Source organism: Rissa tridactyla, chromosome 1, assembly GCF_028500815.1.
Source record: "Rissa tridactyla isolate bRisTri1 chromosome 1, bRisTri1.patW.cur.20221130, whole genome shotgun sequence".
Lineage (NCBI taxonomy): Eukaryota > Metazoa > Chordata > Aves > Charadriiformes > Laridae > Rissa > Rissa tridactyla.
The window spans coordinates 153,881,928-153,902,473 of record NC_071466.1 but is presented as its reverse complement, the minus strand read 5'-3'; the positions used below and the strand labels follow the sequence as shown (position 1 = coordinate 153,902,473).

Here is a 20,546-nt window from a genome sequence, read left to right as displayed (position 1 = left end):
TCAAAGGAAGAGAAACTTTACCAAACTAAACCATATTAAAACAATTTGAGGGGAAATTCAGACTCCAGGGTTATGACACAGTTTAGTTAATATGATCTTTCTGCATATCTGCAGAATGATGTCATACGTTAACATATCATCATTGCAAACAGCAAAATATCAATTAGCTGGAAAAAGTTTTGCCATGAAAAGGACATTGTGGAGGTCATTTTGTTTAAACTTAAAACTCTGCTACAGCTCTAGTGGCATTAAACATTTCTAAGAAGTGGGATGATTTATTTCTAAATACCATTCTGACTGGGTAAATGCAAGATGATGACACATCCATGCCTTGGAGCAGGTTGATAACAGTATCTTGCCAATGCAACAGTCTCCAGGAAGAGTCTTCCCAAAGTCCATTCATGCCTGTACTGGCCTTCAAATTTCTCTGGGAACCAATGGACAAATCCATGGCCCAAAAGCCAGTCCCACTCCCGCTTATAGAATCATAGAATTGTTTATGTTGGAAAAACCTTTAAGATCATTGAGTCCAACCATTAACACAAGACTGTCAAGTCCACCACTAAACCATGTTCCTAAGCACCAGGTCTGCACATCTTTTAAATACCTCTAGGGGTGGTGACACCACTTCCCTGTTGTCCTGGTTTGAGATAGAACAGAAACAATTTTCTATTCAGCAATTTTATTTTTCAGTTAAGTCTTTTCTAAGTAACTGCACTTTCTAAACCAAAGGCGTATTTTTCAGACAGCGTCTGCTTCCAGAGTGATAACATCTGATGCTTGTAGTTAATACCAAGGAATGGCAAGCAGAGAGGCTCTTGCTTATCCTTATTCCTATAACCAACCAAGGTCAGCTCACTTTGTTGTGTGCCACGTTGGAAGGTCAGAAGCAGAAGAGCATAGAGGGGTCGCACCTGTGGGGAGGAGCAGACAGGACAGGTGACCCAGAACTGACCAACCGGGTATTCCATCCCCTCTGCATCGCGCTCAGTATCAAAGCTGAGGCTCAAACCTGGGCAGCCTGTTCCAGTGTTTGACAACTCTTTCAGTGAAGAAATTTTTCCTAATATTCAAACTTTCCCTGGCACAACTTGAGGCCATTTCCTCTTGTCCTATCGCTTGTCACTTGGGAGAAGAGACGGGCCCCCACCTCTATACAAACCTTCTTTCAGGTAGTTGTAGAGAGCGATAAGGTCTCCTCTCAGCCTCCTCTTCTCCAGACTAAACAACCCCAGCTCCTTCAGCCGCTTCTCATAGGACTTGCTCTCTAGACCCATCCCCAGCTCCCTCCATGCCATGTTGTTGCTGCCATCCACCCAGCCCCATTGCTGGGGGAGCAGGATGGGTTAGGGTTAGGGTCCCGGGATCCTCGTGCTCTGGTCGGGATGAAAAGCACGGGGCAGGAGCGTGCAGCCAGGAGCAGACAGGGCACTACCTGCTAACGTCACGCTTCAGCCAAATTGTTTTGCTCCAGCCTCATTACTCCCACTGCACTGAACAGTCCCTGAGTAACAAACGCTTGAGACTGCACCCTCTGAAGCGGGGCTGTTGCGTGCTCTACATCACTGATTACCCCATGGCTGACTGGGTACTATTATAAAGATACTAAACTCAAATTGTTCTTGCCAGATTAGCTCAGAGAAAAAATAAAAAAAATAAAAAAAAAAGGAGGGGGGGTCTGCGACGTTTTGGACTGAGCGGTAATTTATTATTTTTTCCCCTAATTACAACCCTTCCTATGAAGGTTGTTGCTTTCTATCCACAATTTAAGAAGCCAGCAGCAGTGATTCTACATGACAATGCCTGAAGGCAGGCTTTTTGATGGAGGATCCACACGGGCCTTTTCAAGCTCATCAAGAAACCAAGGGCTGGTTTTAAAGCCTAACTGATCACTTGAGGAGAGGCATCTGCCAGTTATACGTATCCCTTTGAGAGGCCATCTGTCAGGTGCAAAGTGCCAAATTTCCTTCTAGAAGGAGGGGGCACCGGCTAACCAACAAAAGAGAAGTTGTGCTAACTGGATGTGGGTCTGTGGTCGGTTTAAGCTCAGCGGTGCCACAGCTGCTGCCCCCACGTCCTGACCCTCCCTTGGGCCAGCGCTAGCTTTCACATCATCAGCCAGATCAGGGGCAACAAGCCACCCCAGAAAACAAACAAACGAAAAGTTAGTTTTAATGGTATTTATACTCCCTGACATTGCTGACAGGGTGGACACGCTTGTGCTAGCAGGAGGTAGGGAATAGGAAGACATGCCATTTCTATTTTGGATACGTTTGCTGCTCAGCAGCAACTATATGATCTATTCCAAGTACCAGAGGTGGAAACCCAGCCCCATCGACGTAAGTGGTAAAATATACATAGCCTCCTGCAGGAATAAGATTTCACTATATGCACTGAAGCGGTGAGATGCAGGGAACAGTAAAGTGAATTCCTGAGGATGGAAAGGAGGAAAGAGGAAAGACACCACAGCACCTAAATAACAGGGGTGAGCTTGACTACTTTAGGACCCACAGCGCTTGGTTGGACTGAAAAAAATACATCCCTGTTTGACTGCTTGTTTTGCATTGCTTTCTGCTGTCTTACACAAACTTTTGATGTCAGGATGGTTTCAGAGCTCCCTGTGGTAACCCGTCTGTGAGCATGCCGGGCAGTGACTCCGTTCTCCCATGTTTCGGGCATGGAGCTAGGCTTCTTGTAAGCTTTCCATTCCCCACGGCAACGGCCTCCGCTCCTCCTTAGGACTCAGAGCTATTTTAATTAAAGCTTGCTGCTAGCTCAATCCTAACCTTCCTTACATTCCTCATATCAGTAATCAAGCCGCGCTGTCGAGGGATGCACGTGCCGGGCCAGGGCTCTCAGCTCAGCCTCCCCATCCTGCACCACGCTCCAATACTATCCAAGCTCTGCTTTTTTTTCAATTTGCATGCCAAGCCAATCTTTGGCCTTGTAAATACCAGCTAGACATTGCAATATCATTGTTGGTGAGCAAGTGCCTCTGCTTTCTCCTGCTGTGGGAGGACCGTGCTGCAGCGCCGTGTTAGAGCCGAGGAAGCTGAGAGCATGTCGACACACAGACCCAGGCCTGGGCAGCAGCACTCATAAATCCGGCGCCTCAGACAGTGCAGCTAAATTAGTAGGGGGCTGAGTTCAAATTAATGAGACACGTAATTAATCCCGATCCTCGACTCACAAAAGATCATTAAAATCATAGAAAAATGGATCTCAACTGGGCCCCATGGCAGCATCTAGTCCATTTGTCTTTCCCAGGACAGGAGTAACTACATCTATGTCATTTCTGGTATCTGTCTAATCTCTTCTTAAACACGTCCAATAACAGATCCCATCACCTTCCCCAGAAAATCGCCTCCTGACTTCACTTTTGCCTTTGTCAGAAACCACTTTTGAATGTCTAATTTGAACCCGACTCTTTCGGCTGCAAGTGGAAAACAGTATTTTTTCTCTGACCCACAAAAGGCAGGAAAATAAATGCATCTGTTCCTTTCTGCAGGAGTATTCCATTTACCCACCCTACCCATCTTCACCCACCTCTCTCTCCTCTACCAACAGAAAAGCACGTGAGAAGTGAGGATCCCAGATATCTCCTACCATAGAGAAAACTTGTTAGATGTCCTTCCATGAAATACAGCAGAAATGTAGGGAGATGGGCAGTGATGACAATGGTAACTAGATGTCGGGGGGGTGGGGGGGAGGAATAGGAGACCCCGATTAACACTCCATATTCCCTCTGTACCCGGCTCCTCACAGTGGATTGAGAGAGAAGAAATATATTGAAAGAAACCAAGGAGAAACCATTAATACTTTTTAGAAAGTAGTGTGAATAAATAGCTAAAGGATACAAAGAAACTATTTGCAAGTACAAATCTATTTCGAGCAGTCATCTGCTGGGACATTCCCTATTGTTCTGCAGAGGAGCTGCAAGAATTCAGCATCAAAGCAGCTCTGTAAACCCATGCTCATGGCAGAGCTTCCCTTGTCAAAATTATTCTTGCAGATTGCCAGCTGCAGAGGTGTTTAAAAGCTTTTTGTGAATCTGCATCCACCGCCCTCCCAATGGCAGAGTATTTCAAGTTCCCCTTAAAAAAATATCAATATGGTAAAAAACGTTCCTAAGAATGGAGGAGCAACATGAAAGTTAAAGGTCGGTAATTCTTCTTCTCCAGAGGACAGAGACATGGCATCTTTAAACAAACACATCTGTGCCACAAAATTCAAGCCCTATCATGTGGTCAATTCTGTCAGTATTAAGAGAGAGTATTTCCTCAAAGTCAGGAGTAATTTCAATAATTAAAACCCATGTAACATTACCCATCTGCTGCAAGAAGCAGCACGGCATTCTGCAGCTTATTTGACCTTGTGTGCAGAACACACACCCACCCCTGCTTATTCTTCTGTGGCATGAGCTGAAACATCAGTTCAGATACAGGGGCTGATTAATATTAAAAAGATGAAAAGGGCTTGATGACTAATGCCTTTTTTTTCTCAAAGATTTAGCATTTTTATTTTAGGTCATATATTTGAGTGACTTAGGTGGCAAATATAGCTGAAGATAAGTACCTCATCTGTCTGTAAACTACATTCTTTAGGACTGAATTTTACACATAATTTTTATTCATTACAGCACACACAGTGATCCATGAATACGAATGACTACGTAGAAGATTTGATAAAGTAAACTGCACTAAAGGTTATTTGAATTTATTGGTATGGACAGTGAAAATACCTGTTCTCAGAAAGTGTCTCTAACATGGTAGTACTCTTGACTGTTCAATATAAATTGGTTTGAAACCTGACCTTGGCTTTTATAATCTGCCCTTTATTTATTTTAATACTGACTGCATATTTCACGGATTTACTTTATATACATATATTACAGTCAGCAGTAGCGATTTTTACATTGACAGTTTTCTATCATGTCCTTAAAAGACTGAGGAAACAAGATTCTCGTTGCTCGGCACGCAGGGCAGAAATACAAATGTAATACATGCCATAGGAACACAGTGCAAGGGCTGACTACTAATGTCCTAATCTCTGGGAGTTACTCAAGCATGTTGCTCATGGCAGCACAGCCTCAGAATTAAATTATTCTTTTGGAAATTGAATAAACACTGAATATTATTCACTGCCTGCAATGCATCAAAGCAGAAAAAAATGCCATCAAATGCCATATTTACTCAGGGAGTAAAATATTAGTCACATTCCGGGATTGTTTGACTTTGGATATTAAAATGATGCTTAAATCTATTTTTTTTTTATTCTTTTGTATTCCCCTTTAAAACCACTGCTGTTTTCCTTTCAGCATTGGCTTCCACTGGACTTCCATCCAGCTCATGATGGGTGTTGGTCTGATAGAAGAAGCCTTCTGCTGAAACGGATTATTGAATTATTAATAAGATACGGCTAAAAGAACTGAACTGGGAATGCCCACGAAAAACTTAAACCAGCCCTTTATTTACCTAAGTATAATATTCACTAAAGCAGTGATAACTTTCTATAAATACCTTGTGGCATGAGGGGGACAGTATCTAATGGCACATAGCGAGTGATCTCGGTGATTGTTGAAGCACATGAGAGCAAAGGGACTCGGCAGCTCTTGGTGCAAAAAGCCCCAAGCTCAGCATGAGAAGGAAGCAGTTTCCCTGTCTTTGCTGAGGTTGTTATCAAGGACGTTGATAAACGAAGAACTGCTCTTTTTCCAGATTTATGGAAATCCAGACCAACATGCCCACGTGACAAGTCGAGGGGAAAACATTTTTCTTCCAAAGGCACGTTCACCTAAGCCTTATCTGTCTCAATATCAGTGTTTCCAAATTGTGAATTCAGCCTTCGTTCAAGCCTTTGAGCCTGCTGGTGACAGCTGGGCAAAACGGGGGTGCCAGACCGGCTCCCCTGCCCAGCTCAGACACAGGGGAGATGCCGGCAGCGTTACAGCCTCCCATCCAAGCCCTCGGCAGTGATTCCCCCCGAGATGCAAGGGCACCCACGTGTAACGTTGGAGTGCTGGACTGTAAATCTCCAGATACTGAGAAGAAACTTCCGTGGCAGCAAAGGATTGCAGCCCAAAGTCTTAATTGCTCCCTCTGCTCTCTCACATCCCAGCAGGCCACTGCTGATTGATAGCTCATGCTCCCTTCGTTTTGTTTCTTTTCTAACTGATTTTTAATACAAAATATAAGAAAACATTAGAGGACGGCTCCAAGCTCATTACAGTGTTCTTAAATTTCCTCTGAGTTTTTAAAGTATTCAACCAAGACCCTGATGTAACATCATTACTAATGAAATCCAATATTAGTTTCAGCAAATAACTATTTAAATGCCAAGTTTCTCAGTTCTTATTCTGTTGTATGACCAATGGTTTGATACAGCACAACTGAATTCAGTTATATGCAGAAAAAAAAAAAAAAAGCACAGCAGAATAATCAATCTGGTAAAATGACAGACGTCCGCAGGGAGGAAAAACAACATCACACTTGAACTAGGTCAGAATTCAGACAAGCAACAGGAGTAAGATGAGATTTATGAACTTCCCCCCATTAATTGATCAACATATTCCATGTCATACCTACAAAATTGTGGACCATTCTCAGGTTTTTTCCTCATTGAAATACTGCTACCAGTGTCTATAAGGAAGACGACCTAGGTTGCTAACAATTCCTTGGGCTCTTAATAATTAAACTGAGGTTACGTTTACCCAGCACCTCAACCAGAGAATCGGCTTTGCATCTTCCTGATCTTGTGCGCCTACGTACAAATATACATATGGGACATGGGATATGCATCACACCTACACCCTTTCACCATGATCTTTGTGCAGTGTGATGTAGGACATTGTCAAATACAAGGGTAGAACGGGAAAAATCCCCCAAACAGAACTTCTGGTGTAACCACAGCTTTTGGCAATGGATGACCCCTGCCGGAGACTGCACACTTGTTTAATAGCCTCTACCTTTGATCATGTGGAAGTTTCTGCGACACAGGTAATTTTTCTTCAGCTTGTATGGACTGCAAGTACCTCTTGTGAAAGACTGCAACCATGAGCAGAAAAAATTAATTGTGCAGCCGCATCTGTCTGTCCTTTACCCTCGGCAGACATTACTTTGCAGCAGTTTGTTGTCTCCTGCAGGAGTGGTGGAGCTGCAGCAAGCACAGGGAAGCACTGAGCTGCTTTAGGAAAAGAACATCCCCATTACAAATCAGAGACATTAATTGTGTGGGAAGTACTAAGTCAAAATCCCTAGGTTTCCATAAAGTATGGATTTTTTTCTATGTGCAATTCAAAGCCTCAAGTTAAAGTTAAAAATCCATCTCTGGCCTTGGACCAGAGAAAGTAGGAACCATCGCTTTCCCTATGGACATTTTCAGCTAGCATCACTAAATGGGAAGCTTCTGGAGACAGCTCTCACATAGCAACAAAAGGATGAATAAGACATGAGCCTCTGAATCCTAAATGTTTTTCCCCTATACTCCTGAGCCCCTCAGAGATCATGTTAGTTGAAGCTGGGTTTCAGGAGCATCTAGACAGAATTCAGATGTACTCTTTGTTTTTAGCCTAGCACACTGTGGTATCACAACTGCATCGTCTGAAACAGGCCTTTTTTTTCCTTGCTCTTGTAAATAAATGTAGCATAAAGCCTAAACATTTTCCTCCGTCAGTCTCATTAAGGGACTGAAGCAGCTTTAGCACTGTTCCGACAGGCTGCTCTTTGACCCTGACTGAGCTGGCGTTTTGTTTAGAAACTGCTTTACTCATGAAACTACATACTTAAAAGAAGGCATGCTAGTTTTCTAACACAGGAGACAGATTTCAAGCAAAATTAAACATGCCTGTTCCAAACAGACTTTAATTTTGTTTCTTCTCATTCCCTTGGAGAAGTGTTTGGGTGACCCAGAGAAAGCCCAGTGAATCTCATCAAACTGTTTTCCTCTAATGTAAACATTGTACTGAAAGTCTTTCCTGCCCTTATGACTTGTTCTAAAGTCAGCAATAAAAAATCCCGCCCTGCTTAACACCACCACCAATTCAGTTTTTCCCTCTTCTCTACCATTTTTGGTCCTTTTTCTCCCTACTGGAGACTGCCAAAATACTTGTTTCTTCTGCCCCTCCAACCCTTACATCTTATTCCCTATTTCTTCAATAAGAGGTGTGAGTGTGCTGAACTTGCAACAAATAACAAAGTTCTCTCAAATATCTGTCATTTGAGTTAAACAGCGGTTGAGGAAAGATATACAAATGTGATTAGCTAATTAGTAATAGCTAAATTCAAAGTGGAAAGAAAAAAAAGATTGCTAATCTTGCAGGCTGCTCATTTGCCAAACTTCATCAACAAAGTGCATCAGTACCCCAGTGATGACAAATGTTTTATGCTGTTTATTTATTTGCTAAAGAAGAAGAAAGCACCGTACCCTAGTGACAAAAACCAGAAACAAAAACCAACCACAACAGTCTATGCCTCTGTGCTACCTGTCTCCTGGACGCTGGGACAGGCTGGTCTCAAAAATGCTGTTTTCCTCTGCAGCTTTATGAAATGAGGATACTGTTTGGCAATCAAAGTCCTTTTTTTAAAAAAGAAAAAATAAAAATCAAAGTCCTTTTAAAAAAAAAAAATAAAATCAAAGTTTTCTCCCAAGTTCATATTCATGGGAAAAACTTAATTGAGACAACCAAACCAAAGCCAAACCATCATTTTGAAAAAGAAAACCCAACTCTCAGTAAAACAGTCATGATACTCTTAGCTCTCAGCTTGGGAGAAGGAAAGGCTGGGGCACACTGTGGACATGACTTTTTGTCTCCGCAGTCCAGAACCCCCTGGCTGAAAATGCGTATTTTATCATATATCAGCTAGTGTGTGTTAATTAGCCCATATTAAAAGCATACAATGGAGAACGTAAGTCATAATATGCTTGCATGTCACATGGCTGAGTTCAGTCTCACCAGGTGTTAACAATGTCATACATTAGCCTCAGGATTTTAACATTTAGCAGCTATAAACGGGGTGGGGGGAGTGGGGGGGTGGGAATATGTCTTCTCTTTCTTTTATGTTTGGCAGGGCCCTGAACATTTGCTTGAAATTAAGCGTAGTAAGTCAAGATTAGTCAGAACTTGATTAATCACACCTGAATCTTACTTTTCTCCTACTACAGAGCTACATTCACACATTTCACTTAGGCGTAATGTGCTGCAGTAAGGAATAGCCCATGCCACAAGCCCGAGCATCGGCGCCTTTCTCTTCTACAGAAATCCTAAGTCTGATCCAAATTCAGGGTAATCAGGGGAAGAATCTGGATAGGAAATCTGAAGCACTGTCAGTTTGAAGAGCTTTGAATGGGATCCCACGTTTCTGGCAGGTGTTGGAATGGAAGGGGTAGGTAAGGCAGCAGCAGATCGCAAGGCACACGCCAGCCTGTGGCACAGCTACTTTCTTGCACTGGCCTTGAGGTGAAGCACCATCTCTCTGCCAGGATCTGAGCAAAAACCAAAGGCTCCCTTTCTCCCAGCCCTGGGAAATGGCTCGGAGACGGAGCTCCTTCTGATCGTACCATATATTTCACCACACCAAAACCAGTGCTGATTGTGCACCGCACCGATAAGGAGGACAGTCAAGGTTCTGGATAAAGCTCAGTACAGCTCTTTGGAAACACCGCAACGCCCCAGTACTCGTTTCAGACAGGAACTCTTCTTTGTTTTCAAAGGTGAAAGGGGTCTGCTTTATACAAGGCAGTCTCCGTTAGTATGGGCTTTCATGGGAGAACAAAAGCCGGTGATGCAATTTTTCCTGCTTAGAATCTCAATTAGAAACTTGGATTTACCACCAGTACACAGCTTCGAGAGTAACTGGGAAATGGGAGAGAAAAGTTGATGCAGAAGAAGGAATTCCTGAAAATTAAAAAAAAAACCTTTGTTTTAAAGAGAAAGCTATCTGTAATAACCTAATAATTTAATAGCAAACCAAAAAGGGTGGTAAATTCTTTAAATAATCCATCAAAGAAAACGCAGAACATCGTTAGTATTTTCTGTGTTTGAGCACACAAAATAGATGCGAAAGAAAACTGCTACATGACAGAGTCTGGGTCTTCTTTTGCAGGGTATAAAGAACCCCCCAATAGATTCATACTAGCACTGCTAAAAGCTACTCAAGAGCACTGGAAAAAAATTACAATATTTGAACCTTGGGTAGGGAAATCAGTACATTTCAGCTAGTGTTATGGATAGGAGAATTCCAGGAATTTCTGACCTTTAGGATGCAGCACAAACTTCCTCCATCATCTCACACAGATCAGCAAGTGTGAAAGGAACCAACAAATGCAAGAAGGCAGCCAGTTATAAAAACCTGGGATCTCAGCCTCTATGCCTCAACTTCCCCATTAGGAGAAAAATCTCCTGGAATTATCGTAAATTTGTACCAGTTATACCCTTTAAGAACTTAGAGCACTGTTAGAACAGAGTGCAAAAATTTGATAACCAGATAAAACAATACACGCATCTATATAAAGAGGTAGGAAGTTTGTAAAACACGACTTGGTTGTTTTTTTTTAAAAAAATGTCTTATTGCAAACAGAATTTATTTCCATAATATTTTACCTCTCATATGAATAAGATGAATGTGTGCTGTAAGAAGAGACTAGTTAAATTATCTCACCAAGTACGCAGGGAGGTGAACAGATGGCAGCACCACTGAGGTAGCAATGGGAATCGCTAGTCCTCACTTATCCAGATGATCTTTATCATTTCCATAACATTATAAAGTGACTCACCTATGAAATACAACGTTCTGAGGATGAGGCAGAAAATTTCCTTTTTTTCCCCTAGAATGGAAGATTATGGACTGTCTAGACGTCAGCATTATATCATCAGTAGTTCTAAAAGGAAATCACATACAGAGATACCCCATTTCTGCTAATCTGCGGGCTTTCTTTTCTTAAAGACTACTTACTTGATACAGAACGTTTTTGCAGAATGTACGTGAACTATGTGCGTTCTGACGGTAGCTACCTCAGGTTGTTTGGTTTCTTTGTAGGCTTTTTTGGATAAGATTCTCTTGAGCTGCACATCCACCATTATCTTGCCCATAAAGAGAACTGGTTTAGAGGACAATTATTGTGCCCAGCCAAAACATGCATGACAGCATGTATAAGGAGCCAATCCCTTACCCACGGAAGGCAACCCATGGTTGGTTTGGGGCGCTTTTGAATTTATATAGTCAAATGAAACACACAGGGACAAAATACCTTGGTCATACTGAGAAAGAAAACTTCCTGCTTATTTATCCCATCCTGCCATATGTTCCAAAGCAAAGCAGAAAGGTCTTAATTACAGGAGTTACTGGAGTACTTCCTTGCCTACAAATCAGAGCCTTTTCAGAAAAAGAATTTGTTTTATTGCTATTTCCATTAACAGCTAGAGCTCACAAATGAGTTGTTAAGTGCAGCGTTTCACACTAAAGCCAAGAAAATTAGCTCGATTTTACTGAATGGAAGAGAGCAGTGTGGAGTTGTGTGTTTAGGGTTTGTCTGGGTTTTTTTTTTCTTTGATTTAGCATGCCAGTATGCGAACGGTTAAACAGCGACGTTTAGCAATTTTTAGTAGCAATTGTCAGACAGCAGGGAAATATATACGAGATATAGTTCAGCTGAGGTCAACAGTGATGCATTAGGGATTAATTTTGGCCAAGGTCTATAAACATACTATATGCAGACAAACACGTCTGGTGCCTCTTTACACCTAGACAAGACCCGTTCCGGGGGGAAAAAAAAAAAAAAAAAAAAAAAAAGCAAACAAAAAAAGCAGAGCACTTAAGGTCTCAGAAACTTGTCCCTCACATAATCAATTGAAAAGAGCAAGTCAAATTAGGGCACAGACTGGAACAGAGCTTCTAAAGTCTGATCTGGCACCAAGATGCTTCCTGTAGCCAGCTGTCTGTACCTTACAGGAAAAAAGCCTCCCAGGGTAACTCTTGCAGCGTAAGAAGATTAGAAATGTTCTGTGTGCCGCAGAACTTCATTCCAATGCAAATCTTGCATTCTTTTTTTCACAGTAACTATGAGGTTTAATATCCTTGAATCAGGGCATGCGCACAAAGCTGAGGGATGGTGACTTTTCTATGACGGGACAGTGCTGGAGGGTGTAACTACTGCACTCCCTGAATCTTATAAGGGAATTTTTAACTTAATTGAAGATGCAATACATGCCTGAGTTTGCCTACAGGCTGTTTTTACACTGAGGATAGTCGAAATGCATGTGTCTGGCCTGAGTAAGGCAGAAAATTATTAAACGTATAAGGCTACAAAATACACTGAAAAGTCAGTAATGCCCAGGTAAGAAAGGAATACAGTCTTCCTGGTAGGTGACACACGGAAAAGATGTCTGCAAACACAAGAGAAGACATCGTTGCAGTTCTCCCTTTACTCAGAGAAAACAGCAAGTGAGATCTGGAGGAGCCACTTCCTGGCTGAAAAAATCCCCAAACTGGTGTTATCAGCTCTGGATGTTTTATTCCTTATCAGCTCTTCTTAAAACACAAACACCAATCCTACTTACCGTATACAGCAGTGATCTTGGCAAAGAAGGAAAAGCCTACCAACCCATCAACGCAGAGAGGAGTGCACTTGTGCAAGGCCCACATACAACCCCTTAATGTTCATTATCTTAATCAGGGAAGATGCTCTATTAGAGCTTTGGTTGTTCTTTCATATCCACATCCTCGCAAAACTCGACTGCTGTCCTTTTTATCCGCGTCCAGAAAAGCCATGCTGGAGCCACAGGAAATCCATCCGTCTCCTCTGGGAGAAGAATCATCTTCGAATTAGCCCCGAGTGCTATCGCTAGCTGCAAGCCAGCTACCCGGCAGCACGGCAAACCTCTACGAGGACCGCGTTGATTGCAGTTGGCGCCCTCCAAAAAGCCCAGCCATGCACGGGCGAGCTCAACACACACCCAGACACATCTCCTCATCACTTTTAAACCTATCAGTACAGCTATGTCTTAAATCTGGCTGGATTTAAGAGAAGGGGTAGGATGTGCTTTGGACCGTGCAACAATAATATAGGATAAATATTGTTTGTTTTAAAGGAAGTCTGAGGCCTCTTTTGAAAAAAATTAAGTACATATATATATAGAAAAATGTTCACCTTGGGTAAACTCTCACTGCTATTAAAAGAATTTGTCTGTTTTTCATGTATTCTGCATAACATAACAGAAGTTCTTCAAATTAATGACTTTTTTCAGTGAAGCTTTTCACTCCAAGGGCTGTGAAAATGCAAGGTACTGGTACTGCATGGACTTGCTGTTCAGCTGACCAGCTGGGAGGACAGGGAACCACCACACGCACCAGTAGAAGCTGCAGGACGGAGGAAAAGGTGGGAGAGATACTTCATATTACGGATGCACTTTCCTGAAGGGCTAAATTAGTGCTTCGGTGCTTGCTGTTATTTTCTAAAAACAAAACAGTAAAACCTCTAGGAAAATAATAATAATAAAAATAAATAAATCTATGTTCTGAAGAACATGAAGATTGTTCTCAAAACAATGGAAAACAAAATGTCTGCTTCATACACAACCTTTCTCAGGTGAAATTATTTTCCCCCATCCTTGTAACAATAATAGGCTATCAAGGGCTGTGCAATAAAACCCCACGCTATAAAGTGAAAATTACAGCAAGAAAAAAATAATCTGTATCTAACTGGAGAACAGCGTAGCTGAAAACACAGGTTGAGTCTATGTATTCACAAGAGGCAGCAATAAGTCATGTTTAGAAGTTAACCCCGATCATGCCGAAAGATTTAAAGTTCCTAATGGATTACAGACGGGAGCTGAAAAGCACAAAGCCAGAGGAGGGGAAGGCACGTGGCTCCGCACCCCAACAGCCCCTGAGTTATGTGCTTCAGTGGAGGAAGTGACATGTGTTTATTTACTTTACTGTTGTTTTCACAACCCATTTTACCACACCATTGAATGACACCGTTAAACGGCCTGAACTGTTTTTCAGCTGCAGCACTAACTTTAAAAATAACTTGACCTTCCAGACCTTGGATGGGAATGATGCTTAGAGCTGCCTCCACTACTTCAAGGCACAGCTAAGAGGGGAGTTCTCTTATAAAGTCCAGCATAAAAAGTTATTAAACAAAAATACTTAAATACACGTAACAAAAACTGTGTTTTTTGAAGTTTTAGTAACAAGACAAGCTTCGATATTTCAAACATTGTAAGATGGATCATTCTTATACCAGCATTTTGCTGCAGTGGTGGATGGGAAGGAAATAGAGAAGGCTAAATTTCCCTAAGCAATGGCACGTAATAAAGAAGAAACCAGCCTATTCTGGTTTTATTGTCCTGGGCTTGCTTACAAACCCCCGAGGAAAAGGTCAGTGCAACATGATATGAAAAACATAATGATAATCCAGTCTTTGAATTTGGTTCTTGATGGAAAGAAGGATTATCTTTCTACTCCATTCTAAGTTATTGCCATGATTTTTAATGAAATGACAACAGGGCTGAAAACAATCTCCAATAAATTTGCTACCTTTGGAAGCACAGAGCTTTCCAGCTTTAGCCACAGAACAAAATTTTTGCTAATTATCCTGCCATTAAATAGGTGATCATGCTTCTTCCTGACTCAAGGCATAAAGTTACGGAGGCTGTAGCACTGGTATTATGACTATGCAAAGAATCAATATCTCCGATATTTCTGAGTTCAGCTAAGAACAAAAATGTAGACTGTGTAGAAGGGGAACTTCAGAGTTTCTGTTTGTAGAATGCATTTATTTGATCTGAAAAGGAAATACGGTTCCCTAAAGTATTGGGTATAAAACAATGATTAATCTACATAAATGTTGCTGAAGCTGAGCTGGTAGTTGCTTCGCCTTGCCTTTTGGATTGCTGCAGCATGAAGCTAGGTAATAGTATTCACTGAATTCCTGCGAAGTGGTCCCCAGCTCCCCCAGGCAATTCACAGCCTGAATTCAGCAGGAGGCAGGAGGTGCACCTGCCTTGTGCTAGAGCTGATCAAGCAAGAAGAGCTTATTACTATTGATAAATTGCTGAAAGGAGGAGGATTTTCTAAACAGAAACACCAGCAGGGTTGTGTGTTTCTTTCTTTAAGTTTCCAGATCCACAAAGGGCTTTTTTCCTTCCTGGAGCTCTAAAACTTTTTCACTTTTTAAACTTCAGAACACGCAACGTCATTATTTCTTTCCTTTGAAGATGTTAATACAATTTCAAGTGGACTAACAATATAATAGTATTTTTAAACTCTATTAGGAATTTATAGGCTATAAATGAAATTGAACCTTAAAGTGATTAATTTTAAAACAGAGTTATGGCTCTGGTGTATAGCTCCATCTCATAACAAATTTGGTGAGGAGAAATTGTGTAGTCAGGTTAGGAGGAAGAGTCATTCATAGGTTTTAGAGGGCAAGAAAAGTGGTAATGGAAAATTCATAACTGGCTTTTTAAAAGCATTTGCAAGGGATAAAAATATAAAACAATGTAAAAATCTAATACATGAATGTTGTCAAGGAGGGACTGACTTCAAATCATCACTGACATTTACAGAGCATGGGCAAACCAAGCTGTATAAAAACTAGCTGCACCTCCTACCCTCAAAACCAAAAATATTCTGATCCACAATAAAATTAATGTCAAAAAACACACTGATCGCATAAATCTACACCTATAGCTACTTCTTACCTGCTTAACAATTTACTGCACGCTAAAATGCTTATGAGAATTGCTGCCAAAACAAGGCGAGCACCAGTTCTATAGAGTGCCTATGAGCAGGTCTGAAAGTATCATGAATAAGCTTATCCATAGGCTTTCTTAGATACCTTTTATGCTTCTGCTTCAAAACATGCTTAGATGTCTTTGTGAATTGGAACTTCTTTTCTGACATCTTGCAAAGGGGTCTGCAGACTCGATCCTTCTTCCTCATTGCGTTTGAAGTCTTGGACAACAAACCAAGGCCGTCCTTTTTCTCTCAGATTTTTGGAGCAAACCAAGGCAGAGTGAGTTTATGGATCCTTGTTGCTGACTTGATAGAGGCCATAATATTGTATTTATTTCATTAATATATTCCTAGTTACTCGACAACAAACCCCTGTCTATACCTATTTAGATTTTTTACTTTTTCTTCACTGCTTATCTGTCTGCAGATCTGTGCATGCCTCATTTGGGAGGGGCAGATAGTCAATGCACATGAAACACCAGTTGACAGAAGCTGCTTGGGAAAGAATCACTCTCCTTTCTCCACATTGACCAGAATTTTGCCCTTGCTATTTTAATCATGTACAGCTACTAAGCACAGACCAGAATCTGGTACCTTCTCACGGCTGTTGTGTTTCTACTTCACTTGGGAAAATGAGACACAAGGGAATATGAGCAACAAATGTAAACTACCCTGTATCATTAGCCACAACTCACAGTATTGCATTTGTGAACAGCATCGCTTTTGCGTCCCATTTTCATTACTAGGTACACGTGACTGATGGGAAATGGCCCACTTTTTAACCCACCTCACTCTGAAGCTGACACTGTAATGCCATGGTGATTCTCCACGTATAGTTCACAGACAGCATCAGAACAGACATCCTGACCATTTCACTGAAGTGAAAAATCACGTCTCTATGATGATGCCTTCAAGGCACGTTTGGCTGAAAGAGCCAACGTAATGTGCTTCAGAAGGAGAGGAAAGACTACACAGGCAGAATGAATGAGCAGTGAAGACAAAAATTGCACACATATCTAGTCCTACCTATTTGATGGGGTTTTTTTTGAACAATAACTTCACAGGAGCAGACAAGCTCTGATTGTGTATGAGCATCTGCACGTACACATTTAAAACATTTGCCAGCAAAAGTTCATTTCTCTCAATCCTGAAGCTTAAAAGTGGATTTGACCATCACAATGAAAGGGTGATAACACTGTCTGACCTCTGCCTGACTCACTGCCCTCCTCCTGGATGCTGACTGGCACTGACTGTTGAGAATAACTAAAAATAACCAGCTTGTCTCATATATTGTAATAAGGGCAAAGGGAGAAAAAGAGGTGGCATATTTGGGTTTCTTGCTGTTCACCGTCCTGTCATCTTCCTCTTATATTTTTCCCCTTGAGAACAGAGCTTGTTGCAGAAAGCACAATGAACACGGATGATGGGAGCCAAGAACTTACTAACGATTTCATACCAGTGCCAAACTGGTAATCAGTTTGGGGTTTTGAGGCAGAAGAGGGAATTGAAGAGAGCCTACTCCACAGAGGATCATACTCAAGGATGGCATCACATCGCCACACAGAGCAGACCAGTTTGTAAGGTATAAGCTGAATGAAGCCCAATGAGAGGATGCCATCCTACAGAGCACAAAACTACAAACCCCAAAGACTTCTCCTTTCTCATATCTCTCAGGGTTTCATAGGTTTTGATTCTATGTGGCTTCTTCCTTTTTATTTGTTTGTTGGGTTTTTTGGCAAAGGAAATTTTTGCTAATTGCTAAGTATCCAGAGGTATGGATTAGAGGCGTCATGCTCAGTCTCACTCTGATCGCACCTAACAAATCATCCACGTCTGGGTTCAGGTCACCAGCAATGTTCTGTGCCTTGGTATCTAAGACATTTCCCTAGGAAAAGGTAGATTCCATTTCCCAAAATTACCTAGTAAATCCCAGGAGAAACCCTTATAAAGAAATCAGCAGTGATTAAAGGACAAGAAAAAATAAACTGAAAATAAATGAGGTTTTAGAACAAATAAGAACAGAAGTGGAAGCTCAAGTACCCTGGCTGATAATTATTGTCCACGTGTCATCAGCATGCATGAGTTTCTCTCAAGGTCCGAGTACTAATCACAGCATCAGAAGAGATAGTTAGGTTTTGCAGTTTTGTTTGGTGGGTCTCATCTCTGAATCAATGACTCTTGGGTGCCCGAGTTCTGCACTGCTTAATCACGAGTAGTGTCAAAAGTTTAGGAGGGAGCAGGTTAGGAAAATAGGCAGTGATGCACCCATAGGCAAAGAACAGGATAAAGTCAACAACAGAAGGTAAAGTCAGGCACAGCTACAACGCACACGGGGACTCCCAGGAGAAGAGAAATATGACCTCACTGGTTCTGTACTGACAACTGGGAATACATCAAGATTACTGTTCTGTAACCCCAATGAGTCCTGAAGGCATAAAACATTCAACAATTACCAGGCACATTCTAACACTGAATGACCGGGAAGAACAGCATCAGTATCTCAGAGAAGCTTTAACTCTTTTTTTTTTTTTTTTTTTTTCCCCTCCTCATTTTTTATATTGGAGCCTGCTCAGGATATTTTTAAAAATCAAAGGGAACTAATTGAAACAGGGACAGAAAAACTTATTTTCATTCTTTGTTTAATATTCTTTATCAGTGACAACGTGTCGCTGAAACTTAGGCTTTACTTGCTTATGCACTCAGGCAGCGAGGACTCTCAGCAAAACTTTCTTCTTCTCCTTGTTATGTCTCTCCTTTATCTGGAAGAGTGCTTAAGCTTTTGGACTTGAGCTTCAGAGTAAGTCTGGCGCCCAGGGTATTCTTCCCTTCCCGCTTAATCCCAGGCAAATGAATGAAGTCACAAAGCACAAGCCAGCCCAGCTGCTGGGCTCCTACTCCTCAGAGTCCAGATCACATTGCAACGATTCTTTAAAAATTGGCAGCGCAGCTAATCCCAGCACTGCCAAAACCCGTCTTAATCCACACCACTTGAATAGACAAAAGCCCAAGTTATTCTTAACCAGCAAATTAATCCTGAAAAGACTGAGTCAGCACAAGCAGTTCTTATGAGGGCTTCCTCATCTAGAAACAAAAACAAGTCAGCAAAGTTATGCATTTTAGAAAAAAGTAGAGCCCACACAAAACTCGTATTTTCTCAGTTCAGAGAGCTGCTAGTCCAATACCCTGCCTCCAGCAGCGGACATTCACAGGTGGGTAACACCCAAGGAACAGGGACATTATATGACGATGCTTTCCCCGGCATCCCATCCCAGTCCCCTGTGTTCCCTGAGAAACCTTCTGAGCTGGTTGCTGGGCCTGGAGCTCCACATATAAGAAGCACTGAGGGCCCCATCCTCCATGACATTTGTCTCATTCCTCTTTAAATCCAGGTATACCTCCACAGCATGGTGGTATACCACCTATGAAGGTATACCACACCTTCATAGAATCATAGAATGTGTTGGGTTGGAAGGGACCTTTAAAGGTCATCTAGTCCAACCCCATGGCAATAAGCAGGGACATCTTCAACTAGATCAGGCTGCTCAGAGCCTCATCAAGCCTGGCCTTGAATGCGTTCAGGGATGGGGCCTCCACCACCTCTCTGGGCAACCTGTGCCAGTGTCTCATCACCCTCATTGCAAAGAACTTCATCCTAATGTCTAATCTAAACCTACCCTGCTCTAGTTTAAAACCATTGCCCCTCATCCTATTGCTACATGCCCTTGCAAACAGACCCTCCCCAGCTTTCTTGTAGGCCCCCTTCAGGTACTGGAAGGCCACTGTAAAGGTCTCCCCGGAGCCTTCTCTTCTCCAGGCTGAATACCCCTTGTACAGGGGTGTATATAAAGGGCTTTGAAACTCTACCTTAGCGCAAATAAGGGGTCATTACTTCACAGATCTTATGTAAGAACAAGCACTGCCAGATCCCCGATTTGATTAATTACTGCCTAGAGATTACGGAGTGCAGCTGAGAGTACACACTCTTTCATTTTCTATTTGAGGCCCTGCAAAGGACCCTTTCTGAAAGAAGGGGCTGGGAATTTGAGTGTTTATAATAAGGCACTGTGTATTTATGCAACAGTCTCTTGGTTATGCTCCATTATCCCTCCTGGCCTTTTTTTGACCTCCCCACTGTCCATTGTTTGACTCTGTTATTCACAGCAGAGCTAAATGCCTGAACTTTGCCAAAGAAAACAGTGTCATGCATGTGTCAGATCACAAGTTTGCATCCCAAGTCATTGTTCCGGGCTCATTAACAGGAAACACAACCAACCAAAGCTGCTTTTGGTAGCTTGTGGGTATATTCGAGGGCGAGAACAGCAGAACAAGGAGCTGACAATTACCCTGAGAAAACAGTGCCACAACAAAATGGATTTATCCTGAACTGTTGACCTTCCTATTCTATTACAGTTGATACTTAGGAATACCATCATTTTATGAGCAATTATTGGATTATAGCAATTTAGGATTATAAACTATATTTTAGGAAATAAAAGGGTGAATCTTACATGGCCACCTCTAGTTTCACCTGCAGGAGCGAGTGGTTTGTTGATCAATGTGCGAAACAAGAACCACAAAAAAGCATTTGGTGGTAACTAAGTAGTAGATGGAGTTGAATGACAGATTTTTAATGAAGCCTTTATCTGTTAATAAGGGCACTGAGAAGCAGTCTACGCTGGACAGGACCTATACGCAAAGCTCTTTTTTTGACAGATAGACTGTATCAGTTACTAGTATATCTATCTTTTTCACCGCATGAGGAGAGATTTGGTAGGATTACAAGTCACGGCTTGCTTTATTTTTCTGTCTCCA

At 41.8% G+C, this 20,546-nt stretch overlaps 1 protein-coding gene across 5 annotated transcripts in view; it reads right to left on the bottom strand.

The window, feature by feature from the left end:
• The window catches only part of BICD1 (BICD cargo adaptor 1), a 184,727-nt gene that overhangs the window by 62,028 nt on the left and 102,153 nt on the right, over positions 1 to 20,546 (bottom strand). The window contains exon 1 of one of the 5 annotated variants that reach the window (XM_054220419.1): positions 12,554 to 12,621. The exons of the other annotated variants lie outside the window; for them this stretch is intronic. The gene's annotated coding sequence lies outside the window, so the exon portion shown is untranslated. Of the gene's footprint in view, positions 1 to 12,553; positions 12,622 to 20,546 lie in introns of those variants that run through there. 5 annotated transcript variants of the gene reach the window in all.